This window comes from Bubalus bubalis, chromosome 7, assembly GCF_019923935.1.
Source record: "Bubalus bubalis isolate 160015118507 breed Murrah chromosome 7, NDDB_SH_1, whole genome shotgun sequence".
Lineage (NCBI taxonomy): Eukaryota > Metazoa > Chordata > Mammalia > Artiodactyla > Bovidae > Bubalus > Bubalus bubalis.
Window position 1 is genome coordinate 88,860,185 of NC_059163.1, and position 27,679 is coordinate 88,887,863.

At 39.3% G+C, this 27,679-nt stretch overlaps 1 long non-coding RNA gene across 5 annotated transcripts in view; it reads left to right on the top strand.

Moving 5' to 3' along the window:
• The window catches only part of LOC123334482, a 384,998-nt gene that overhangs the window by 153,603 nt on the left and 203,716 nt on the right, over window positions 1-27,679 (top strand). For all 5 annotated transcript variants that reach the window (XR_006552420.1, XR_006552423.1, XR_006552424.1 and 2 more), the window contains exon 5: window positions 12,077-12,192. This is a non-coding gene — a long non-coding RNA (uncharacterized LOC123334482). The remainder of the gene's footprint in view (window positions 1-12,076; window positions 12,193-27,679) is intronic.

Genomic DNA, 27,679 nt, shown 5'->3' on the forward strand with positions numbered 1-27,679 from the left:
CAATGTATTAACCAAATGACAATATAACTTTTGTTTATGTCATGTTAGTCTAGAGCCAGAGAATCAACATCAGGCCGCCAGATAAAACCCATGCTTAAATGATCTGAAGTGTTTGTCTTCTTTTTAACTTTATTGATTGCCCATTTTTAGAGTTATTAATTATATTTCATTTTTCTATCTTTGTTTTGAACTATTTTTTTTGACTGGGCTGAATCTGGGTCAGATTGACTCTGGAGGACTCTAAATACAGTCTAATTAAAAGAAAAAAATAATTTCTTTCCTTTTCATATAACAGTTATATAGTTACATAGTTTAAAAAAGTAAAAAAATATAAACTCTATGGACTCATATTCTAGCCACAACTCTAGCAGGCTTGCAATAAGTCAGATGAAGCTTATTAATATGCAATTTAAGGAAAATTCTGCCATAAAGTTATATTCATTCACTTAATAATCATTCATGATAGGGTATTGATTGCTGAGAACACAGTGGTGACTCATATATAATCACTGATTTAAGAAACTTTCACTTTAGTAGGGTAGCAGACAATTAAGCAGTCAAATGCAATGGAGCATGATAAACATCAGGATAGAACAAACCACAACCACACTATTAAGTTTGCTGAAGGATGCATCATCTATAGCACTCATTTTTCTTTTTAAGTGTGTGACCTTGGGATTTCCTTAACTTTTGTAAGCCTTAGTTTCTCATCTGTTATATATGTCTGATTACACATGATTCATTGTTTTAATATTGATAAGGATTAAATGAAAATATGCAAAGTACCTATCACAATGCTTTTTTATAGTAAGTGCTTGGTGAACAGTAGATGTTATTAGTAGTAGTCAAAGTCATGATTGTTGTACCACTACTCATCTTAAAAATGCTTTAGAAATATTGTCTAAAATTGGTAAGTGTGAAGCAAAATTTAATTATAATTTGATTATGTCACTTACTCCCTTACACCAAAACTCTTGAGTGGTTTCTTATTTCTTGTTTAATAGAGGCCATATTAATTTTCTTGCATTTGGAGGCCCTCAACAATTTATCCCTTAACCTCTCTTTTTCAATAAGCCTTTTACACTCCTCTTCAGCTCTTCTTTAAAGTATGATCTATACTTCCTGGCTTCTCTTCCTCTACTCTTCAGTTCAGTTCAGTCGCTTAGCCATGTCTGACGATTTGCGACCCCATGAATAGCAGCACGCCAGGCCTCCCTGTCCATCACCAACTCCCGGAGTTCACTCAGACTCACGTCCACCGAGTCAGTGATGCCATCCAGCCATCTCATCCTCTGTTGTCCCCTTCTCCTCCTGCCCCCAATCCCTCCCAGCATCAGGGTCTTTTCCAATGAGTCAACTCTTCGCATGAGGTGGCCAAAGTACTGGAGTTTCAGCTTCAGCATCATTCCTTCCAAAGAAATCCCAGGGTTGATCTCCTTCAGAATGGACTGGTTGGATCTGCTTGCAATCCAAGAGACTCTTAAGAGTTTTCTCCAACACCACAGTTCAAAAGCATCAATTTGGCGCTCAGCCTAATATGGTATCTAGGTTGGTTATAACTTTTCTTCCAAGGAGTAAGCATCTTTTAATTTCATGGCTGCAGTCACCATCTGCAGTGATTTTGGAGCCCCCAAAAATAAAGTCTGACACTGTTTCCACTGTTTCCCCATCTATTTCCCATGAAGTGATGGGACTAGATGCCATGATCTTTGTTTTCTGAATGTTGAGCTTTAAGCCAACTTTTTTACTCTCCACTTTCACTTTCATCAAGAGGCTTTTGAGTTCCTCTTCACTTTCTGCCATAAAGGTGGTGTCATCTGCATATCTGAGGTTATTGATATTTCTCCCGGCAATCTTGATTCCAGGTTGTGCTTCTTCCAGCCCAGCGTTTCTCATGATGTACTCTGCATAGAAGTTAAATAAATAGGGTGACAATATACAGCCTTGATGGACTCCTTTTCCTATTTGGAAATGTTGTTCCATGTCTGTTGTTCCATGTCCAGTTCTAACTGTTGTTTCCTGACCTGCATATAGGTTTCTCAAGAGGCAGGTCAGGTGGTCTGGTATTCCTATCTCTTTCAGAATTTTCCACAGTTTATTGTGATCCACACAGTCAAAGGCTTTGGCATAGTCAATAAAGCAGAAAGAGATGTTTTTCTGGGACTCTCTTGCTTTTTCCATGATCCAACGAATGTTGGCAATTTGATCTCTGGTTCCTCTGCCTTTTCTAAAACCAGCTTGAACATCTGGAAGTTCACGGTTCACATATTGCTGAAGCCTGGCTTGGAGAATTTTGAGCATTACTTTACTAGCGTGTGAGATGAGTGCAATTGTGAGGTAGTTTGAGCATTCTTTGGCATTTCCTTTATTTGGTATTGGAATGAAAACTGACCTTTTCCAGTCCTGTGGCCACTGCTGAGTTTTCCAACTTTACTGGCATATTGAGTGCAGCACTTTCACAGCATCATCTCTCAGGATTTGAAATAGCTCCACTGGAATTCCATCACCTCCACTAGCTTTGTTCGTAGTGGCTATAATAATTGAAACTAATATTTATATGCAGGTCAGGAAGCAACAGTTAGAACTGGACATGGAACAACAGACTGGTTCCAAATAGGAAAAGAAGTCCATCAAGGCTGTATATTGTCACCCTGCTTATTTAACTTCTATGCAGAGTACATCATGAGAAACGCTAGGCTGGAAGAAGCACAACCTGGAATCAAGATTGCCGGGAGAAATATCAATAACCTCAGATATGCAGATGACACCACCCTTATGGCAGAAAGTGAAGAAGAACTAAAGAGCCTGTTGATGAAAGTGAAAGAGGAGAGTGAAAAAGTTGGCTTAAAGCTCAACATTCAGAAAACAAAGATCATGGCATCTGGTCCCATCACTTCATGGGAAATAGATGGGGAAACAGTGGAAACAGTGTCAGACTTTATTTTTTGGGGCTCCAAAATCATTGCAGATGGTGATTGCAGCCATGAAATTAAAAGATGCTTACTCCTTGGAAGGAAAATTATGACCGACCTAGATAGCACATTAAAAAGCAGAGATATTACTTTGCCAACAAAGGTCCATCTAGTCAAGGCTATGGTTTTTCCAGTGGTCATGTATGGATGTGAGAGTTGGACTGTGAAGAAAGCTGAGCACCAAAGTATTGATGCTTTTGAACTGTGGTGTTGGAGAAAACTCTTGAGAGTCCCTTGGACTGCAAGGAGATCCAACCAGTCCATCTTAAAGGAGATCAGTCCTGGGTGTTCATTGGAAGGACTGATGCTGAGGCTGAAACTCCAGTACTTTGGCCACCTCATGCAAAGAGTTGACTCATTGGAAAAGACCCTGATGCTGGGAGGGATTGGGGGCAGGAGGAGAAGGGGATGACAGAGGATGAGATGGCTAGATGGCATCACCTTTGGGTGAAGTCCAGGAGTTGGTGATGGACAGGGAAGCCTGGCGTGCTGCAGTTCATGGGGTCACAAAGAGTCGGACACGACTGAGCAACTGAACTGAACTGAACTGAACTGAATATTTATTAGTATTATGTAGCAGGCACTGAGTAAAGTATTTACATGAATCATCTTATCATATTATCCCAGTTCAGAAGTGAAAAACTGGACCAAGTCATAGAGCTCATAAGAGAGAGTGCCAGAATTCTAACCATTACGTCATATTGCCAATGCTTAACCATTGTGCTGCTCTGCCTTCACCCAATCTGCCTGATGAGATCCATTCATCCTTCATGGCCTTCTTGCAACTGCAACTTCTGTAGAGAGCTCGAGTTGTCATAAAAGTTAACCTTTTGATTCCACATGTATCTGCTGCTGCTGCTGCTGCTAAGTCGCTTCAGTCATGTCTGACTCTGTGCGACCCCATAGACGGAAGACCACCAGGCTCCCCATCCCTGGGACTCTCCAGGCAAGAACACTGGAGTGGGTTGCCATTTCCTTCTCCAATGCATGAAAATGAAAAGTGAAAGTGACGTCGCTCAGTTGTGTCCGACTCTTCGCAACCCCATGGACTGCAGCCCACCAGGCTCCTCCGTCCATGGGATTTTCCATGCAAGAGTACTGGAGTGGGGTGCCATTGCCTTCTCTGCCACATGTATCTAGAGCTTGTTTAAACCACTGTTACAGTGTCTGCCTCATTTTACTTTCTATTTTTGTTCTTTATGTAAACAACCTCTGAATGGAGTTGTAGCCAGCCTGAGTAGATGCCAAGTCTTCATCAGTTTTGTGCTCCTTGGAGGACTACATAATATACTTTATATTTCAGAGACAATCAATGGATGTTTTTGGAGTTAAATTCAGTTACCCTAAACTGTTTGACCTCTGAAAATATTTTATTATCCATGTTGAAGTAAAACGTTAGAATTTTAAGATTATTATGGTAATTTTTGTTTTAAAGATAGACAGCTTCACTCAATAAATCATGTGTTCACAAGGTGGTTGATGATGCAAGTGCCATAGAGGACTCAACAGTTCTGTTCTAGTTTCAGTAGTCCATATTTCAACAATTACATTCTTCATGCTAAACTAGACTATAATGTTAGATGGTAAGTTCTGAGAGGCAGAAACATGCTTGTCTTAATTACTAAGAATTCTCAATTCTTAGAACAGTGCCTGGATGCAGTCAGCTCTCAATTCATATTTATGTGATTGACATTAGTTAAATGTTGAGCCAACTTAAAGCTTTTGAGAAGCAAATAGACTATCAGTAAATCAGATGATGAGTCAAATAAGGATATAATTCCTAAGACTCCATCGCTTCAAATGTGCCATTTAATGGGCAACATTTCTTTCTTTTTATATTGTTCATTCCAAGGCGGCATGTTAGATGGTTATAATTCACAAGGTATATATTCAGCTTTGTTTCTGTGCTATTGTATGTACAGCAAACCGAAATGGAATATATTCATTTATCTGTAAGATTGCAATAACTCTAATCTTATGACTGTACCTTTCTCTTTGCCCGTCTCCTAGCTATAATCTTTTACGTAGTTTCTGGAGCTGGCCTCTCAGTGTAAATCCTTATCTGAAGCCTACACTTCACCACCACTTTTTTTTGGAGTGAGCGTGGCAGCACCATTTCCAGTTGTGGAACTGACAGAATCCTGAGAGATAACCAGATGCATAAGTTACTTCCCATCATTTTTAAAAATAGGCTTTGGGGCAGAACTTTGCCAGGGGCTCAAAACTACAGTGTGAGGGTACAAGAGTACTGGGTCATTGTACTGTATTTCCTGATGGGAAACACTTTTGCTGCCTTTATGAGTAGCATGGTTTGTTCTCTGACAAAACAATAAGGCTGTGATTCCAGGTAATAAGCCTCCTGATGGAATAACCACTATTATCTGCTAGCTGGGGAAGTTTTCATCATCCGTCTCAAGTGAAAGTGGGAGGAGAAAGATGGGAGGATAGTGAATAAAAAAAGAGCCAGAAAAGATGAATTTCTGGTCCAAGAATTCCTGTCTTTTTTCCCCCCTCGTTATCTTGAGGTTTTTGTGAATGTTCATAAATACGTACATTTACTAAAAGATTTCACAAGGAAGATTAATGCAACAAGTTCTTTAGGAACTCCAGGAAATATGAAACAGTAAAAGGATTTCTCTCCTCGCCCTTATAATTGGGTATGTGCTTCCCTGGCAGGTGGCCACATCCTGCCAGAGCACACCCTCCTTGAAACTGTCTTGTGGGAGCTTATGTGTCTTCAGTTATTTGCTGGACATTGTCAGAGGAGCCAGAAGAAATGAAAAAAGAACCCCTTCCAAGTCACTGGAAGCCCCCCAGGAGTCCTTGGTAGTAAATGGGATGTAACAGCACTAAAAAATGGATTTATTTAAAAGGCATATACTCTAGAAGTCATTAAAACTTTCCATATTCAAGCTCCATCATAGAGTGACTCCCTCCCCCCAGAACATATATGAACTACCCACATTTTCATCTGGTATATTAAGGTTAAGTTAAATATTCACATTTTGCAGTACTTAGAAAGGTCATTTTTTTTTACTCAATGCTCCACAAACAAGAGGCTATTTCCCACACCAGAGAATATGCAGTGGAAAACTTCCCTCTAAAATTTTAAGACTTAATTGTTTAATTAAGATCAGCATAGCCTATTCAAACTGAAGTTAATGGATTTAGACCTTATAGATTTCCTGATGTTTTTTAATCTTCTTGGTTGTTTAGCTCATTTCTGATTTCCTTTTCTTTTTCTTTGTCTTCTCAGAGTGCCTGTACCCACTGGGAGATGATGGTTCTATGAAAATGATTCTGAACATTAACCTATGTGCTAACATTCTTTGAATGTGAACCTTAAGGATTTTAGTTTTCTTTCTTTCTTATCTTTAATTTTTGGTGTTGTGTTCCCTTTAACAGAGAAATGTCTCGCTGACCTTAGCTCACATTATGCCTCCACCCCCACTCCATCCCCCGACACCTCCTTCACCCCACGGAGTCTGCTGCCTCTATCATCTTTCAGTGGTGCTGAATGTATATAGCTTTGAAACACTTTGGAATGAAAGGTGCCATGAAATTGTAAAGTGTTTTTATCACAGAGTTCTGCCAATATGTCTCGATCCTGACGGGCAACACCTCTGCTATTTCAGTGTTGTGACGGGGACACCCGGCTGGTCCTGAGAAGGCACCGTGCTCAGACAAGCATGTGAGATTGCATTTGTCCTTGGGGGTGAGCCCTAAGCTTCAGAGCATCTACCATGTTTAGACAGTTGTGGGAGATGCATGGTAAGAAGGTTAGTGCCTTGCTACTTAAAGTGTGGTTTGTGGCATCTTCTAGGCACTTATTGGGTATGTAGCACCTTGGGCCTTGTCTCAGACCTCCTGAGTCAGAATGTGCATTTAATATGATATACAGGTTATTTGTATACTAATTGGTGTAGTGGACATCTGCTATTTTTTTCTGTCCTGTATTCCTGGTTCTGGTAACCATACCTCTCACCCCTTCTTAAAAAACTCCTTTATCCTAATCAGGTGATTCTGCTGGGGTTGCCAGACACAGGGCCCTGATTTTTTGGCCATAGAGGTACTCACATAATTCAGTCTTGGGCATTTAAGCTGCAACAATTGATCTCAGGGTGGTCACATGGGTTATATGCCCCAAACTGGGCCGGGGAGGCCTGGTTCTTCACCCTGAAATTGGAGGGGAAGCCTTTTCTCTCTGGAGGGATGAACCTGGAAGGAGGTAACTTGGAATTGTCAATGGCCGTTTTTTTCAGTTGACTGGAGAATACCTGTGTACTATAGAGAAGAAAGAGACTAACATCCAAAGGAGAACAGAGGCATGAGCTGGAGCTCTGGTGCCTGACCGCTGCTGTAGTTTGGTTGCACGAGCTCATGAAATGTCCTTTTTGCTTTGTCTGGTTTGAGTTAGGTTTCTGTCCCTGACAGAGGAAGCAAAGATTCTCCATTACATCCATAAACATAAAAAAAGTGGGGTTGATATGAGAGGATTAAGCTTTCAAGTATTAGCTCATTACACAAGAAAACTCAAAGCAAATTGTGACCTAACATATGCTTAAACTCTCTAGTGTTTTCTCTTTATATATAAGAAAAAAATTCATAAGATTTTTGAAAGTTTTAAGTGAAAAAATGAATATAAAACACCTAATATGGTGACTGATGTATAGCACATGTTCAATGAATGTTATCTACCATCATTTGTTGGTGTTACTGGTTCCATCACTTCATGGCAAATAGAAGGGGAAAAAGTGGAAACAGTGGCAGATTTTATTTTCTTTGGCTCCAATATCACTATGTATGGAGACTGCAGCCATGAAATTAAAAGACACTTGTTGCTTGGAAGGAAACCTATTACAAACCTAGACAGTGTGTTAAAAAGCAGAGCATCACTTTGCCAACAAAGGTCCATCTGGTCCAAGCAATGATTTTTCCAATAGTCATGTACGGATGTGAGAGTAGGACCAAAAAGAAGGCTGAGCACTGAAGAACTGATGGTTTCAAACTGTGGTGCTAGAAGAGACTCTGGAGAGTCCCTTGGACTGCAAGGAGATTAAACCAGTCAGTCATAAAGGAAATCAATCCTGAATATTCATTGGAAGGACTGATGCTGAAGCTCCAATACTTTGGCCACCTGATGTGAACAGCCGACTCATTGAAAAGACTCTGATGCTGGGGAAGATTGAAGGCAGGAGGAGAAGGGGGCAACAGAGGATGAGGTGGCTGGATGGCATCACCGACTCAATGGACATGAATTTGAGCATGCTCCAGGAGATATTGAAGGACAGAGAAGTCCGGCGTGCTGCAGTCCATGGGGTTGCAAAGAGCTGGACATGACTTAGCAACTGAACAACGTTAGTAGTAGTAGCAGCTCTGCCTCACAACTCCTTTAATGGAGCAGATTCTCTCTAGGACAGGAATCTGAATGTGACTTTACCCTCCAAGTCTCAATAACCTGCTAGAATTTTTCAATGCAAATTTAACTAGATTTTCCTCTTTTTTTCTGGTGGACCTAATTTTCTCACCACGAGAAGAATAATCAAAGATGCTGGGCAGGAGCTCTAGGTGCATAATGGGTTGCTGCTAAGTCACTTCAGTTGTGTCCGACTCTGTGCGACCCCATAGATGGCAGCCCACCAGGCTCCCCCGTCCCTGGGATTCTCCAGGCAAGAACACTGGAGTGGTTGCCATTTCCTTCTCCAATGCATGAAAGTGAAAAGTGAAAGTGAAGTCGCTCAGTTGTGTCCGACTTTTCCCGACCCCATGGACTGCAGCCTACTAGGCTCCTCCATCCATGGGATTTTCCAGGCAAGAGTACTGGAGTGGGGTGCCATTGCCTTCTCCAGCATAATGGGTTAGAGAAAGCAGAAAGGGCTAGAGCCCTTCATGCAGTGAGGCTTCTTTCCCAGTGGACATTATCTCAGCTCCAATGGCAACCACCCCAGGAGTGGCGGCTCCCCTTGCTTTCTCCTCTTCTAGGTCTTTTCTCTTCCTCCGTAGAGCGCAGGGGCTGTGGAAGGGGAAAGCCACTCTCAGTTATAGCTTACAGTGACTCCTTTCTTGGTGTCATTGCCTCCCTCACCCCTCCAGGCACATTCTTGAATATTCTTTACCTCTGTAGTTGGAAACCTCAGAGAATTTTTCTAGAATTTTGCTCACAGAGGAATCCTCCTTGATTGTTGGGTTATCAAATGTTTTAAGAAGCAACTCCTTTAAGGAAACTGTTCAAAGCTACTCTAGTCTTGCCTTGGGCAAATAAACTTTGTGACACCGTATTTCTGATTGTCACTTTAATTCTATCTCTGTTCCACACTGACTTTTCGGCTTAAGTTGGACACACCTTCCTGAAGGTGTTTTCTCAGGCTGCCGTAGGGTAGGTAGGGTTTCTCATCGCCTTTAGCCAAAGTTTGAGCTCAGGTATTTGAACACTTGCCAATAGCCCCAAATATCTCATTCTGTTTTCCTTCATAGGGCAATGGTGACATCTTGATAAATCAAATTAACATCTAGAAAAGGTATCAGGTTAAATTTTGATGCTGATTTTGTGTTGTACTTTTGTCTTTTACAGAATAAAAAAATGATTTAAAAAATAGTGATTCTAAAAAAAAGTGGGAAAAAACATCTTCTGTATCAATAAATATTAATTAAAATTTACTTAGAATTGTTTAATTACTGTGTGTATTTGAATGTATGATTAATAACCTCTGAACGGGCAATGGAAATTCCTTCTTTTGAATTTTACACACACTTGCTGATTGATTAGTTTATCCAAGGCCCAATGCTATAAGAGAAAATTGAATGACTTGATTCTTGTCTCAAAGTGTTTAAAACTGAGATATTTTGCCATGTAACAAGTCAAATCAGAGAAAGCTTACTCTAGTGGTTACCTATATTGGAGAAGATCATTGAGAGGATGTAACATTGGCTAACCCTGGAGTTGGACCTGGGCAATTGATGATTCCTCACCCATTCCCCTGTCCTTGGACTGTGCGTTCCACTTGAGTTTCCTGCACTAGAAACCCAAGGACACAGCCTTTAGATAGTGTTGTTGAGATTATCTGGACAGTGTAGATGAGTAAACTCAGTTAAGGCCTCTGTGTAAACTTTTAAGATTCCAGGGACAGGTATGGAGATCCACTCATCTTCCCAATACATAAGATAAGCCTTGTAAGTTCCCTTGCTTATTAAAACCTGCCACCTACCAATCTTAAGTGGTCTGTCTTTTTCTTGGTCTTTCCTTGCTCTATACATGTACAGGGGCTAATTTTAGATTTCACTTGGGAAATTCCTAAGTTTGCAAACCAACAACCTACTGCTTGGATGATGAAGTAGCAGTATAACAGACATTTATAAAGACTTTTAGATAATACTTTTTGGACACACTACTTCCTCTCCCATCATTAGTGTTATTGGAACTATGACATAGATAGCTTTATTCATACTGTGGCTTTTTTCAACTCTGAGTACAACTTGTGTGTTAATCACTAGTCATGTCCGACTCTTTGTGACCCCATGGACCGTAGCCTGCCAGGCTCCTCTGTTCATGGAACTCTCCAGGCAAGAATACTGGACTGGGTTGCCATTTCCTTCTCCAGGGGATCTTCCCAACCTAGGGATTGAACCCAGGTCTCCCACATTGTGGGCAGACTCTTCACCAACTGAGCCACCAGGAAAGCCAACATGGGAATAGTGAAATTGATGAGAGAGCTGTTTTCTCTACAGGTATTTTGTATAGCAGATAATATATATGTGGTGTGTGAGTAGTATATATGTTAACTCATTATTAACCAAAATGGTTGGAGACAGAACATGATGGAGTGTTTCTCAAAGATTTTTTTCAGTATTGTCTTCCTAAATAAAAAAAAAAAGAAATTAAAATTTTCTCCAGTGAGAGAAATTAAGGAATAAGATTGTGTCAGCAGAGTTGAACTTTGGAGGATCACAGATCATTATAATATCTAAGGATTTTTTGATCTGTAAGAACTAATTTTTACTTCTTCGGAGGTGATATAACCTCCAGTGAAATTGTTTGGCATAGTGGAAAGAACAGGTCTTTTAGCATCAAACAGACTTGATTCAAATACAGCTTCATCATTTATTAGGTGACTTTGGGTAATCAGTCCAACCTTTCTGATCTTCAGTTCACCTGTTGAAGAAGTAAGAATGATAATACCTACCTTGCAGGAATGTTGTGAGGCTTAAATATGTTGGTAAAGTGCCTGGCATTTTAATATGTTGCAACAACTGCTAGTAAGGTTACCTAGTCTGAATGTCATTCTCTGACATTGTCAGATGACAACAGGATGCAGTAATTATTTATCTAATGCCCACATGGTAATTCGATGTTAATAAATATTCCTATAGACCAGTGATTCTCAAACCTGGTTGCACATTAGAGTCATCTGAGGATATTTAAAAATTCCCAAGCTCAGACCACACTGGGGCCAAATAATTTGCAATCTCTGGTGGTAGATAATAGGCATCAGTGTGTTTTGAAACTCCCAGGTGATTCCAGTGTGAAGACAGTTTGAGAATTCAGTCTAAAATCTGAAGATAGTTAGATATGTGTATCAGTTCACTCCAAGGACATGTTACCTGAGATTGGAAAATAAAATATCATAGACTAGTTGAAGGAATAGCAGTTGTTTTGGATTCTCCCAGCATTGAATAAGTTGCTATTAGAGGGAAGCCTTTATAAAATTAAATAAAGAAATATTTTAATAACATACGATTTTAAAATTGGTAGTTTTCAGTTTCAGAACACCGTGATAAGCAAGCACACAGGGTTCACAGCCCCTGTGGCATGTGGCATTTCTCTTTGTGAAGGGAAAGGCATATTTTCCAACTTGAGACATACCAGAGCCTAGACAGCATGTCACAGCTGAGAAGTAGGCTTATGATCTGCTTTTCCTTTTATTGAAAGACATGTTCCATGTCACAGAAGACTGGAGCTTAACTATTACTAATTGGCCTTAAGCAAGTGAAGGAAAATTTTCCATTTCAGTAAGAGTAGAAATGCATGCTGTGTTTTACATGTTATACTACATGCAGAACTATTCTTACTATTTTTATTCTTAGTGTTCTTATGGTTTGTTTTCCAGGGTTTCGGTCAGATATGCTTGTCTATGGAGTGATAATCTGATTTCATCAGTGGGTTGATGCTTGTCAACAGAGGAATGTCGGGAGGATCTATTACAGAATGGACATCCAAGATGAGGTATGTGGCAGAAAAAATGTCATGAGGACACCCTGCAGAGTCTTCATTATAGATGACGTGCTTGTCCACAGAGGTGAAAAACAGCTTTAAGCTCAGGCTTGCAAAGATGAAGAGACAGAATAAGATGAATAAGATATAATTTCAGCAATATAAGAATACATAAATGATATAAGATATACTTTTGATAGATAGTATATTAGACAAACTATCACCTAAGATAGAAAGTATTTCATCATTAAACAAAAGTGTAATTGTTGAGTAATATTCTTGTACATATCATCACCTAATGTTGATTTTTGATGAAATTTAGGGATTGCTCATGGATTTGAACTGAAAGGGAACCCTTTGGAACTGACTAGCAGAGCTGGTATGAGAATTGATCAACAGGAGGTTCTGACCCACGATACTATAGAAAGGGTTGGAGAGAATCGTATGAATAATTTTCTGGTTTAAATCTATCACAGTGCTATCATTGCTTTCCTGGTAGCAAATTAGTTTGATTTGATTCAGTCAAAATTTCTGGTATAATACAAATGAACATTTATAAACCAAATGCAAAAAAGCCTCAGTAATAGGAATGAGAATTAGTTTGAGCAGTAGAGAAGCGTTCTCAGTGCTGAGAGGCTATCATTTCGTGAAATTAAAGATCTGATTTTAGTGCATGCAAAATAGGCAGTTTAAATATAGGTCACCTTTTCTACCCAGATAAATTACTTCTGGTAAACATAAGTATAAAATATTCTGAATAAAAATTATTCATTTTTATGAACAAAAGGTTCAAAAGGAACCTTTTGTTAAGGAACAAAAGCTGAAGATAGAAAATACAAGTTGCTGTTAGGCTCTTTTAATTCCTTCTGTCTCTAGTTGGTTTGCAATTATATCCTTATTTTATGATTCTAACATTTACATTGAATTTTATACACAGGTAACTGATTTCCTTCTTATAATTTTTCTTACCAGTGTATAGCTTTTCAAACTAATTGTTTCAATTTTACTACTCATGCTGGTTGGCTAGCTAAAGGCCATGTCATTTGAAATTGACTGAGCATCTGAAATTTCTGGGCACTTGCGCACATTTAACTAATTACTAATTGTTTTGAAAGATCTTTCCATGAGAGAAGACCTTTATTAGTTTCCATGAACAGTTGTTCCACTGCCTTTTGTAGATGAAATTTCCTGAAACAGTAGGATAGGGATGATTAATTATACTTGACAGAGGAATTAATTAGCCTGAATCATAGAAATTGCCACATACAGGAGCTAAAGTAGTCTGCATCATTTTATAACATGTGAGAGATATTGGAACAGAAAGTAACTTGGGCCTTTAACCCAAGAATAAGTCACCCTCATCATTTAGAATGAATTATATCATCTCTTCTGTTATAATCCTGTTTTCAATTTAGCTGAAAGTAATATTTCCCCAGGATCATATGGAATCCTTAATTACTTACAATCAAAATGTGATATTAGAGGCTAATTTCTCATTGAAATTAGTGATTTTTTAAAAAGTTAATTCTTTCTTCCTGGAGCTAAAACACATCAAATGCTGGCAGGAGTGTTCCTGTGGGAAGAGATTTTTAAAAGAAACAGTTATTTTGCCATAGTCTTCAATCAGGGGAAGAATAAGAAGGAAATAGTCTACAGCACAGGTTGATTAACTTTTTCTCCAAAGGCCCAGATAGTAAATATTTAGGCTTTGCGGCTTGGTTTCTGTTGAAACTATTCAATTGTGTGATTGAAGCATGGAAGTGGCTATGTATGCTAAGTCACTTCAGTCATGTCCGACTCTTTGTGACCCTTTAGACCAGGGACCGCCCAGCTCCTTGGTCCATTGGATTCTCTAGTCAAGAATACTGGAGTGGGTTGCCATGCTCTCCTCTGGGAGATCTTCCTGACCCAGGGATCAAACCTGCGTCTCTTACATCTCCTGCATGGGTAGGAGGATTCTTTAGCACTAGCACTGGGAAGCCCAAAAGTGGCCATAGATGGCAACTAAACAAATAGCATTCCTGTGTTCCAATAATTATTTATAGACACTGAAATTTGAATTTCATATAATTTTCACTTGTCATGAGATATTGTTCTTCTTTCAATCACTTAGAGATGGAAAAACCATTCTTTGTTTGTGGGCTACAACCTAGATAGCATATTGAAAAGCAGAGACATTACTTTGCCAACAAAGGTCTGTCTAGTCAAGGCTATGGTTTTTCCTGGGGTCATGTATGGGTGTAAGAGTTGGACTGTGAAGAAAGCTGAGCGCTGAAGAATTGATGCTTTTGAGCTGTGTTGCTGGAGAAGACTCTTAGAGTCCCTTGGACTGCAAGGAGATCCAAGCAGTCCATTCTGAAGGAGATCAGCCCTGGGATTTCTTAGGAAGGAATGATGCTAAAGCTGAAACTCCAGTACTTTGGCCACCTCATGCGAAGAGTTGACTCATTGGAAAAGACTCTGATGCTGGGAGGAATTGAGGGCAGGAGGAGAAGGGGACAACAGAGGATGAGATGGCTGGATGGCATCACTGACTCAATGGATGTGAGTGAACTCCGGGAGTTGGTGATGGACAGGGAGGCCCGGTGTGCTGTGATTCATGGGGTCACAGAGTTGGACACGACTGAGTGACTGAACTGAACTGAACACAAAATAAGGTGCTGGGCCAGACTTAAGGTTTCTAGATTCTGCATTTAGAATTTGGGACATATTTATACTAAGAAATTATTTGTTGTTTATCTGAAATTCAAATTTAGCTGGGGATCCTGTATTTCATCTGGAAACCTTAGCTGTCTTTGGTCTTCAGGCCATAGCTTGTAACCCCTATTCTATAATTATTCAGTTCCTGCAGAATATTTCCCTGATTGCATTTGGTAGAGAGAGGAAGGGGTGTAAGCCCACAGATGCTTTGTCCATTTAGTTTTAAATAGTGATATGATCATCAGCTCTAATGGGGTTCTCAGATGTGGAAAAATATTGAGATATTCAGAAACCAGTGTTTCCAGAAAAAGAATCATAACACTGGAGTTTAGGTTTTGCTTCAAAGATTAATAAAACTGAGTTAAAATGACTTAGGTATTCAACAGTGTGAAAAAGAAAGAGTATGTTTGTTTCCAGGGGGAATGAGCAATTCTATATTGGGCTTTCTATTAGCTAGGATAGTAACCAATTGCTAAAATATTGACTGGAAATGGTTTTCCAATTATTTAATATTCATGCATTCAATGAGTATTTATTGAGTGCCTACTACTTGCTAAGAATATTCTAAGAACTGGCTGTATAGTAATAAAGTGGATATAAGCTTTTGCCTTGAGGACATTTCTATTTTAGTAGAGGAAAACAAACAAAATATTTATGCTGTTAGTTGAAAAGGGCAATGAAGAGAAATGAAGCAAAGGAGGATATGTATTGTGGGAGAGGAGAGGGATTGTGCTTTCAATAGGGGAAGGGGAACCCCTGGGAAAGTTACCATGGAGCCAAGAAAGTGAAAGTGAAGTCGCTCAGTCGTGTCCACCTCTTTGCGACCCCATGGACTGTAGCCTACCAGGCTCCTCCCTCCATGGGATTCTCCAGGCAAGAGTACTGGAGTGGGGTGCCATTTTCCTTCTCCAGGGGATCTTCCTGACCCAGGGATCGAACCTGGGTCTCTCGCATTCCAGGCAGATGCTTTAACCTCTGAGCCACCAAGGAAGACAATGGAGCCAAGACCTGAAGGAAATAAGGGGTGAACCATGTGGCTAACTGAGTGAAAAGCATCCCAGGAAATGGATGGACCAGTGCCAAGGCCCTGATGTTTGAGCATCAGTAAAGAGGTCAAAGACTCAAGTAGAGTGAATAATGGGGAGAATATAGGATATGAGTTAGGTAACAGGGTGGAGGAGGTGGAGGGTATGATGTGGAAATTATGTTGGACCTTGAAGAATTGTCTTTTGGTTTACTGAAATGAGGTACAAGTTTAGGGTTTTTCATGCAGGAAGGACATGCTTTACTCAATCACTTGTATTTTTACTTAATCACTCTGAGTACTGTGTATCTGACAGGGAGCAGGGGCAGAAACAGGAGACCTGCCAGGAGACGGCTGAGTCATCCAGGTGTAGAGTCCAGGTAGAGGTACCCTGGCTCAACACAGCTGTAGTGGAGACAGCGCGAAGTCAGATTCTGGGCTACATGGAAGGTGGAATCGACAGGAGTGGCTGATGGATTTGATATCAGGGTGAAACAAAGAGGAGTCAGTGATAACTCCCAGATTTCTGACCAGGAGCAACTAGGAGGATAAGGCTTCTGTTTTCTGAGAAGGGGAAGATGACTGTGGGAGGAAAAGGTTCAGGAGAGAAGATCAGATGTTTGGTTTAAGACAAGATAAGTGTGAAGTGTGTGTTAGGCCTTTAAATGGAGTTGTCAAATAAGCAGCTGGATATATGAGTCTGGAATTCAGAGGAGCTGTCTGGGCCCTAGATATAAATTTGGGAATCATTAGTGTATAGACAATGTTTAATGCCAAGTAACTAGATGAGATCATTAAGGGAGTAAGTGTAGCTAGAGAAATGATGAAGTTCAAAGAGCCATGTCTTCTATGAGTTAGTAGAAATTGTTTGATAGCTTCTGTAGTAATCATAGCCACAAATATAATTAATATTAGGAATAGTAAAATGATATGAAAACATTAACCAAGTTACAGTAGTAAAGATCTTTCACAGACTACTGAATAGTCAGGTGATGCAACTTTTTTGCAGACAAAATAAAAATGTTTAAAAACTGTTTAGAGTTTTCTATTAAAATGTCTAAACCATAGGTATAAGATTTGGCCAAATTCATTGTCTGATTTTTTGGTAAAGCCTAGAAGAACATATATCTTTTTGTTTGGAAACTACTGTTAGGTGAGAAACTTTAAAATAAATGCCAACTTTCAGATCAGTTGATACTTTTCTATCTATGTTTAAAAAATACCTTTTCTTGATAAATTAAAAATGTATTTATATGTACTTAATTAAATATATATATGTGTGTATCTATCTATTGTATCTATCTATCTTCCTATCAATCAATTGACAATGGATAGATTCTTCAAGTGTCTCTGTAGGGATTCTGGGAGCATTTGCTCCTGGGCCTAGAGCCCTTAAGGCAAAAACAAAACAAACCAAAAAAAGAAACACCTACTTTATTATAAGATTTCTTTCTTCTCTGGTCATCAAACTGTAGAGTTACAGCTTATGTGCCTTAGAAATAAAACTAGCTGAGGAATTCTTCATCAAACAGGAGTTTGAATTTAGACTCCAATATTATTTTCAAATGTGAAAATATCCCTGGCATTTAATCTGTGATTTAAAGTGCTTGGTGGGTTATTTTTATGGGCTTCCCAGGTGGTGTTAGTGGTAAAGAACCCACCTGCAAATGCAGGAGATGTAAGACATGTGGGTTTGGTCCCTGGGTCAGGAATATCCCCCTGGAGGAGGGCATGAGTTACTTTTAGCTTTGGAGCCTCAAGCCCTGAATGTCTGGCCATTCTTGATGAGTAGGCAGCCTGACTCCTAAATGCATGGTCACTCCCAATGAGATAAAACTGCCTGATTCTGGTTTGCATGGTCATTCCAATAAGTATTTGTATAAATTGGTCAGCCCAATAAGAAGAAATCACATGACACATCTGTGCAGTTTTCTCCACTATTTCTTCTGGGACCAGCTGAAAGAAATGCTGTCCATCTTCAGGAGAGGGAAGAAATGAGTTGGCTATTAGGATAGCTATTAGGATATCCCTTCTTATCCTACTATACTGACAAAGATTGTGAATGCTGCCTGGATAGTGAGCATCCATAATTGTCAGAGTTTCTCTTTGGTTAGGGAGTTTTCTCTTTCACACTGGGGATCAGAAGAATCAAAGATATTTTACATGATCATACTCTACCATTCTATATGAAGGCTATGCTCCTTGTCCAGTTCTCTAGGCCCCCATTTTTTTCCCCAGAAAAAGTACCTGCTGTACTTCCTCTCCTGATACTTGAGAATTAGTCCCTCAATTGACTGGTATATAAATCCTTCCTAATTAACCAGTGGGTATGATGTAGATTTTGTGATTTGTAACTTCATTCACTTATTTCTTATATTATGTTTATTGCTGCATAAAAAGTCACCCCCAAACCTAGTGGCTTAAAACAATAAATATTTTAAAAACCCAGTTTCCATGTGTCAGGAATTTGGAAGCTGCTTAAATGGATGGATCTGGATCAGGGTCTCTCAGGGGGTTACACTCAGAATTTAGTGGGAACTACAGCTCTCTGAAGGCCTGTCTGGGCTGGATTAGTGAGGAGGGATGCAACCCACTCTAGTACTCTTGCCTGGAAAATCCCATGGATGGAGGAGCCTGGTAGGCTGCAGTCCATGGGGTCACTAAGAGTCAGGCACGACTGAGTGACTTTACTTTCACTTTTCACTTTCATGCATTGGAGAAGGAAATGGCAACCCACTTAGTGGGCTGCCGTCTATGGGGCCGCACAGGGTTGGACATGACTGAAGTGACTTAGCAGCAGCAGCAGCAGTGAGGGGGGATGAGAAGATCTAGTACTACGTGTAAGAATTGATTTTTATTATTATTATTATTTTTACTTTACAAGATTGTATTGGTTTTGCCATACATCAACATGCATCTACCACGGGTGTACATGTGTTCCCCACCCTGACCCCCTTCCCACCTCCCTCCCCGTACCATCCCTCTGGGTCATCCCAGTGCACCAGCCTCAAGCTTCCTGTATCCTGCATCGAACCTGGACTGGCGACTCGTTTCTTATATGATATTATACATGTTTTAATGCCATTCTCCCAAATCATCCAACCCTCTCCCTCTCCCACAGAGTCCAAAAGACTGTTCTATACATCTGTGTCTCTTTTGCTGTCTCGCATACAGGGTTGTCATTACCATCTTTCTAAATTCCATATATATGCATTAGTATACTGTATTGGTGTTTTTCTTTCTGGCTTACTTCACTCTGTATAATAGGCTCCAGTTTCATCCACTTCATTAGAACTGATTCAAATGTATTCTTTTTAATGGCTAATACGCCATTGTGTATATGTACCACAGCTTTCTTATCCATTCATCTGCTGATGGACATCTAGGTTGCTTCCATGTCCTGGCTATTATAAACAGTGCTGCAATGAACATTGGGGTACACGTGTCTCTTTCCCTTCTGGTTTCCTCAGTGTGTATGCCCAGCAGTGGGATTGCTGGGTCGTATGGCGTTCTCTTTCCAGTTTTTGAAGGAATCTCCACACTGTTCTCCATAGTGGCTGTACTAGTTTGCATTCCCACCAACAGTGTAAGAGGGTTCCCTTTTCTCCACACCCTCTCCAGCATTTATTGCTTGTAGACTTTTGGATCACAGCCATTCTGACTGGCGTGAAATGGTACCTCATTGTGGTTTTGACTTGCATTTCTCTGATAATGAGTGATGTTGAGCATCCTTTCATGTGTTTGTTAGCCATCTGTATGTCTTCTTTGGAGAAATGTCTATTTAGCTCTTTGGCCCATTTTTTGATTGGGTCATTTATTTTTCTGGAATTGAGCTGCAGGAGTTGCTTGTATATTTTTGAGATTAGTTGTTTGTCAGTTGCTTCATTTGCTATTATTTTCTCCCATTCTGAAGGCTGTCTTTTCACCTTGCTTATAGTTTCTTTTGTTGTGCAGAAGCTTTTAATTTTAATTAGATCCCATTTGTTTATTTTTGCTTTTATTTCCAATATTCTGGGAGGTGGGTCATAGAGGATCCTGCTCTGATGTATGTTGGAGAGTGTTTTGCCTATGTTCTCCTCTATGATTTTTATAGTTTCTGGTCTTATGTTTAGATCTTTAATCCATTTTGAGTTTATTTTTGTGTATGGTGTTAGAAAGTGTTCTAGTTTCATTCTTTTACAAGTGGTTGACCAGTTTTCCCAGCACCACTTGTTAAAGAGATTGTCTTTTCTTCACTGTATATTCTTGCCTCCTTTGTCAAAGATAAGGTGTCCATAGGTGTGTGGATTTATCTCTGGGCTTTCTATTTTGTTCCATTGATCTATATTTCTGTCTTTGTGCCAGTACCATACTGTCTTGATGACTGTGGCTTTGTAGTAGAGCCTGAAGTCAGGCAGGTTGATTCCTCCAGTTCCATTCTTCTTTCTCAAGATTGCTTTGGGGGGGAGGAGCCAAGATGGTGGAGGAGTAGGACGGGGAGAACACTTTCTCCCCCACAAATTCATCAAAAGAGCATTTAAACGTCGAGTAAATTCCACAAAACAACTTTTGAATGCCAGCAGAGGACATCAGGCACCCAGAAAAGCAACCCAACTCTTCGAAAGGAGGTAGGAAAAAATATAAAAGACAAAAAAAGAGACAAAAGAGGGAGGGACGGAGTTCCGTCCCGGGAAGGGAGTCTTAAAAAGAGAGAAGTTTCCAAACACCAGGAAACCTTCTCACTGCCGAATCTGTGCTGAGCTTTGGAAGCACAGAGGGCCACATAAAAGGGAGGAAAATAAATAAATAAATAAACAATTAAAAATCGCAGATTGTGAGCCCTACGGTAACTCCCCCAGCGGAGAAGCAGCGCAGACGCCTGCACACGGCATTAGCAAGCGGGGGCTGGGCAGGGAAGCGGGGCGCGGGCTGTGTCCCTTAGAGTAAGAATTGGCCGGAATGTCCTGAGCGCTATCTGAGCGAAATAATTTGGGCTAGCAAACCAGACTGTGGGATATCTACCACGCGAAAAGCCAGCCCTAACCTAAGACACCGCCAGGCCCGCGCACAGAACAAAGGACTGAATAGAGATAGCCCATTGCAGACCTTCCCCCTCCGGTGACAGGCAGCCAGAGCCGGAAGGGGGCAATCGCAGCCCAAGAGAGACACTATCTATAAAACTGTAAGCAGGCTTCTTTGCTAACTAAAACTTCTTGGGGGTCTGGACGGTCAACATCTGCCTGAGAAGGTGCGCCGGTTTTACACCCAGATAACCGAGTGGCGGGGAGGCGATAAGTCGCAGCATTGGCACCCGCCAAACACATCACCTGAGCTGCTTGGATCTGGGAAGAGCACAAAACGCAGGCCCAACCGAGTCTGTGCCTCTGAGGACTACCCTAGTGCCTGAACCTGAGCGGCTTGGACCTGGGAGCTCAGCCCAGGGCCAGCCTCTGATTGTTCCCGGCGGAACAACCTAGAGCCCGAGCAGTGTGGGCAGGGAGGCTACACGCGCCGTGAGCGGGGGCAGACCCAGTGTGGCTGAGGCACTGCGAGCGCACGCCAGTGTTATCTGTTTGCAGCATCCCTACCTCCCTCCCCACAGCGCAACTGAACAAGTAAGCCTAAAAAAAAAAAAAAAAAAAAGTGTCCTCCACCGTCCCCTTTGTGTCAGGGCGGAAACCAGACACTGAAGAGACCAGCAAACAGAAGAAGCTATAACAGAGGGAAACGCCTTGGAAGCTACAGGCCATAGATTAAAACCCTGTGGTTACTACGGACTACATAGGAAGGGGCCTATAGATCTTGAGAAATATAAGTCAGACCAAGGAACTAGCCAAAAATGAACTGAACCCACAATACTCACAACAAAACCAGAGAAAGACCTAGATATATTTTTACTATTTTTATGATCAATCTTTCTTTCTTTTTTTTTAATTAAAAAAAAAATTAAGTCCTCTATTGTCCTTTAATTTTCACTTTTATAACTATTACTTTGCCAAAAAAAAAAGACCCTATTTTTTTTTTCTTCAGCAAACTTCATATATATATTTTATAATTTTTTGACCGTGTTTTGTTTTGTTTTGTTTTTTTCTTTTTCTTCTTTTCTTTAACATTGTAGTTTTGAAATTCCAAACTCTACTCTAGATTTTTAATTTTAGCCTTTTGGTATATGTTATCAATTTTGTACCTATAGTTTTTTTCATAATTTCTGTGACTTTTTTTTCCCTCTGTTTCTTTCTCTTCTTCTTTTGTATAACATCGTATATCTGCAATTCCAAACTCTACTCAAGATTTTTAATTAATGCTTTTTGGTATTTGATATCAATTTTGTACCTGTATTTTCTTTATAATTTTTGCGACATTGTTTTTGTTGGTTTGTTTGTTTTCTCTCTTTAATTTTCTTCTTCTTTTTTTAACATTGTATTTTTGAAATTCCAAACTCTACTCTAGATTTTTAACTTTTGCTTTTTGGTATTAGTTATCAATTTTGTACCTGTAGTTTCTTTATAATTTTCACGACCTGTTTGTTTTTCTTTGTTCATTTTTTCTCTTTCTTTTCCTTCTTCTTTTCTTTAACATCGTATTTTTGAAATTCCAAACTCTACTCTAGATTTTTAATTTTAGCCTTTTGGTATATGTTATCAATTTTGTACCTATAGTTTTTTTTTTATAATTTCTGTGACTTTTTTTTTTCCCTCTGTTTCTTTCTCTTCTTCTTTTATATAACATCATATATCTGCAATTCCAAACTCTACTCAAGATTTTTAATTAATGCTTTTTGGTATTTGATATCAATTTTGTACCTGTATTTTCTTTATAATTTTTGCAACATTGTTTTTGTTGGTTTGTTTGTTTTCTCTCTTTATTTTTCTTCTTCTTTTTTTTTTTAACATTGTATTTTTGAAATTCCAAACTCTACTCTAGATTTTTAATTTTGGCTTTTTGGTATTAGTTATCAATTTTGTACCTGTAGTTTCTTTATAATTTTCGCAACCTTGTTTGTTTTTCTTTGTTCGTTTTTTCTCTCTTTCTTTTCCTTCTTCTTTTCATTAACATCGCGTTTTTGAAATTCCAAACTCTATTCTAGATTTTTAATTTTTGCTTTTATGTATTTGTTACCAATTTTGTACCTTTAAGAACCCAATCTTCAGGACCCATTTTTCACTAGGGAACGAGATTACTGGCTTGACTGCTCTCTCTCCCTTTGGACTCTCCGTTTTCTCTACCAGGTCGCCTGTATCTCCTCCCTAACCCCTCTCTACTCTACCCAACTCTGTGAATTTCTGTGTGTTCCAGACGGTGGAGAACACTTAGGGAACTGATTACTGGCTGGATCTGTCTCCCTCCTTTTCATTTCCCCCTTTTATCCTTCTGGCCACCTCTGTCTCCTGCCTCCTTCTTCTCTTCTCTGTATAACTCCGTGAACATCTCTGAGTGGTCCAGTTGTGGAGTGCACATAAGGAAGTGACTACTGGCTAGCCCACTCTCTCCACTATTGATTCCACCTCATCTCATTTGGGTCACCTCTAACTCCCTCCTCCCACTTCTCTTCTCCATGTAACGCTGTGAACCTCTCCGAGTGACCCTCACAGTAGAGAAACTTTTCATCTTTAACGTAGATGTTTTATCAATGGTGCTGTATAGAAGGAGAAGTTTTGAAACTACTGTAAAAATAAGACCGATAACTGGAAGTAGGAGGCTTAACTCCAAACCCTGACTCCAGGGAACTCCTGACTCCAAGGAACATTAATTGGCAGGAGCTCATCAAACGCCTCCATACCGACACTGAAACCAAGCACCACACAAGGGCCAACAAGTTCCAGGGCAACACATACCAAGCAAATTCTCCAGCAACAAAGGAACATAGCCCTGAGCTTCAAGATACAGGCTGCCCAAAGTCACCCCAAAACCATAGACATCTCATAACACATTACTGGACATTTCATTACACTCCAGAGAGAAGAAATACAGCTCCAGCCACCAGAACATTGACACAAGCTTCCCTAACCAGGAAACCGTGACAAGCCACCTGTACAAACCCACACACAGTGAGGAAACGCCACAATAAAGAGAACTCCACAAACTGCCAGAATACAGAAAGAACACCCCAAACTCAGCAATTTAAACAAGATGAAGAGACAGAGGAATATCCAGCAGATAAAGGAACAGGATAAATGCCCTCCAAACCAAACAAAAGAGGAAGAGATAGGGAATCTACCTGATAAAGAATTCCGAATAATGATAGTGAAATTGATCCAAAATCTTGAAATTAAAATGGAATCACAGATAAATAGCCTGGAGGCAAGGATTGAGAAGATGCAAGCAAGGTTTAACAAGGACTTAGAAGAAATAAAAAAGAGTCAATATATAATGAATAATGCAATAAGTGAAATTAAAAACACTCTGGAGGCAACAAATAGTAGAATAACAGAGGCAGAAGATAGGATTAGTGAATTAGAAGATAGAATGGTAGAAATAAATGAATCAGAGAGGATAAAAGAAAAATGAATTAGAAGAAATGAGGACAATCTCAGAGACCTCCAGGACAATATTAAACGCTACAACATTCGAATCATAGGGGTCCCAGAAGAAGAAGACAAAAAGAAAAACCATGAGAAAATACTTGAGGAGATAATAGTTGAAAACTTCCCTAAAATGGGGAAGGAAATAATCACCCAAGTCCAAGAAACCCAGAGCGTCCCAAACAGGATAAACCCAAGGCAAAACACCCTAAGACACATATTAATCAAATTAACAAAGATCAAACACAAAGAACAAATATTAAAAGCAGCAAGGGAAAAACAACAAATAACACACAAGGGAATACCCATAAGGATAACAGCTGATCTTTCAATAGAAACTCTTCAAGCCAGGAGGGAATGGCAAGACATACTTAAAATGATGAAAGAAAATAACCTACAGCCCAGATTATTGTACCCAGCAAGGATCTCATTCAAGTATGAAGGAGAAATCAAAAGCTTTTCAGACAAGCAAAAGCTGAGAGAATTCTGCACCACCAAACCAGCTCTCCAACAAATACTAAAGGATATTCTCTAGACAGGAAACACAAAAACGGTGTATAAATTTGAACCCAAAACAATAAAGTAAATGGCAACGGGATCATACTTATCAGTAATTACCTTAAACGTAAATGGGTTGAATGCCCCAACCAAAAGACAAATACTGGCTGAATGGATACAAAAACAAGACCCCTACATATGTTGTCTACAAGAAACCCACCTCAAAACAGGGGACACATACAGACTGAAAGTGAAGGGCTGGAAAAAGATTTTCCATGCAAATAAGGACCAAAAGAAAGCAGGAGTAGCAATACTCATATCAGATAAAATAGACTTTAAAACAAAGGCTGTGAAAAGAGACAAAGATGGTCACTACATAATGATCAAAGGATCAATCCAAGAAGAAGATATAACAATTATAAATATATATGCACCCAACACGGGAGCACCGCAGTATGTAAGACAAATGCTAACAAGTATGAAAGGAGAAATTAACAATAACACAATAATAGTGGGAGACTTTAATACCCCACTCACACCTATGGATAGATCAACTAAACAGAAAATTAACAAGGAAACACAAACTTTAAATGATACAATAGACCAGTTAGACCTAATTGATATCTATAGGACATTTCATCCCCAAACAATGAATTTCACCTTTTTCTCAAGCGCACATGAAACCTTCTCCAGGATAGATCACATCCTGGGCCATAAAGCTAGCCTTGGTAAATTCAAAAAAATAGAAATCATTCCAAGCATCTTTTCTGACCACAATGAAGTACGATTAGATCTCAATTACAAGAGAAAAAGTATTAAAAATTGCAACATACGGAGGCTGAACAACATGCTGCTGAATAACCAACAAATCACAGAAGAAATCAAAAAAGAAATCAAAATTTGCATAGAAACGAATGAAAATGAAAACACAACAACCCAAAACCTGTGGGACACGGTAAAAGCAGTCCTAAGGGGAAAGTTCATAGCAATACAGGCACACCTCAAGAAACAAGAATAAAGTCAAATAAATAACCTAACTCTACACCTAAAGCAACTAGAAAAGGAAGACATGAAGAACCCCAGGGTTAGTAGAAGGAAAGAAATCTTAAAACTTAGAGCAGAAATAAATGCAAAAGAAACAAAAGAGATCATAGCAAAAATCAACAAAACCAAAAGCTGGTTTTTTGAAAGGATAAATAAAATTGACAAACCATTAGCCAGACTCATCAAGAAACAAAGGGAGAAAAATCAAATCAATAAAATTAGAAATGAAAATGGAGAGATCACAACAGACAACACAGAAATACAAAGGATCATAAGAGACTACTATCAACAATTATATGCCAATAAAATGGACAATGTGGAAGAAATGGACAAATTCTTAGAAAAGTACAACTTTCCAAAACTCGATCAGGAAGAAATAGAAAATCTTAACAGACCCATCACAAACACGGAAATTGAAACTGTAATCAAAAATCTTCCAGCAAACAAAAGCCCGGGTCCAGACGGTTTCACAGCTGAATTCTACCAAAAATTTAGAGAAGAGCTAACACCTATCCTGCTCAAACTCTTCCAGAAAATTGCAGAGGATGGTAAACTTCCAAACTCATTCTATGAGGCCACCATCACCCTAATACCAAAACCTGACAAAGATCCCACAAAAAAAGAAAACTACAGGCCAATATCACTGATGAACATAGATGCAAAAATCCTTAACAAAATTCTAGCAATCAGAATCCAACAACACATTAAAAAGATCATACATCATGACCAAGTGGGCTTTATCCCAGGGATGTAAGGATTCTTCAATATCCGCAAATCAATCAATGTAATACGCCACATTAACAAATTGAAAAATAAAAACCATATGATTATCTCCATAGATGCAGAGAAAGCCTTTGACAAAATTCAACATCCATTTATGATAAAAACTCTCCAGAAAGCAGGAATAGAAGGAACATACCTCAACATAATCAAAGCTATATATGAAAAACCCACAGCAAACATTATCCTCAATGGTGAAAAATTGAAAGCATTTCCTCTAAAGTCAGGAACAAGACAAGGGTGCCCACTTTCACCATTACTATTCAACATAGTTTTGGAAGTTTTGGCCACAGCAATCAGAGCAGAAAAAGAAATAAAAGGAATCCAAATTGGAAAAGAAGAAGTAAAGCTCTCACTGTTTGCAGATGACATGATCCTCTACATAGAAAACCCTAAAGACTCCACCAGAAAATTACTAGGCTAATCAATGACTATAGTAAAGTTGCAGGACATAAAATCAACGCACAGAAATCCCTTGCATTCCTATACACTAATAATGAGAAAACAGAAAGAGAAATTAAGGAAACAATTCCATTCACCATTGCAACAGAAAGAATAAAATACTTAGGAATATATCTACCTAAAGAAACTAAAGACCTATATATAGAAAACTATAAAACACTGGTGAAAGAAATCAAAGAGGACACTAACAGATGGAGAAATATACCATGTTCATGGATTGGAAGAATCAATATAGTGAAAATGAGTATACTACCCAAAGCAATCTATAGATTCAATGCAATCCCTATCAAGCTACCAACAGTATTCTTCACAGAGCTAGAACAAATAATTTCACAATTTGTATGGAAATACAAAAAACCTCAAATAGCCAAAGCGATCTTGAGAAAGAAGAATGGAACTGGAGGAATCAACCTACCTGACTTCAGGCTCTACTACAAAGCCACAGTCGTCAAGACAGTATGGTACTGGCACAAAGACAGAAATATCGATC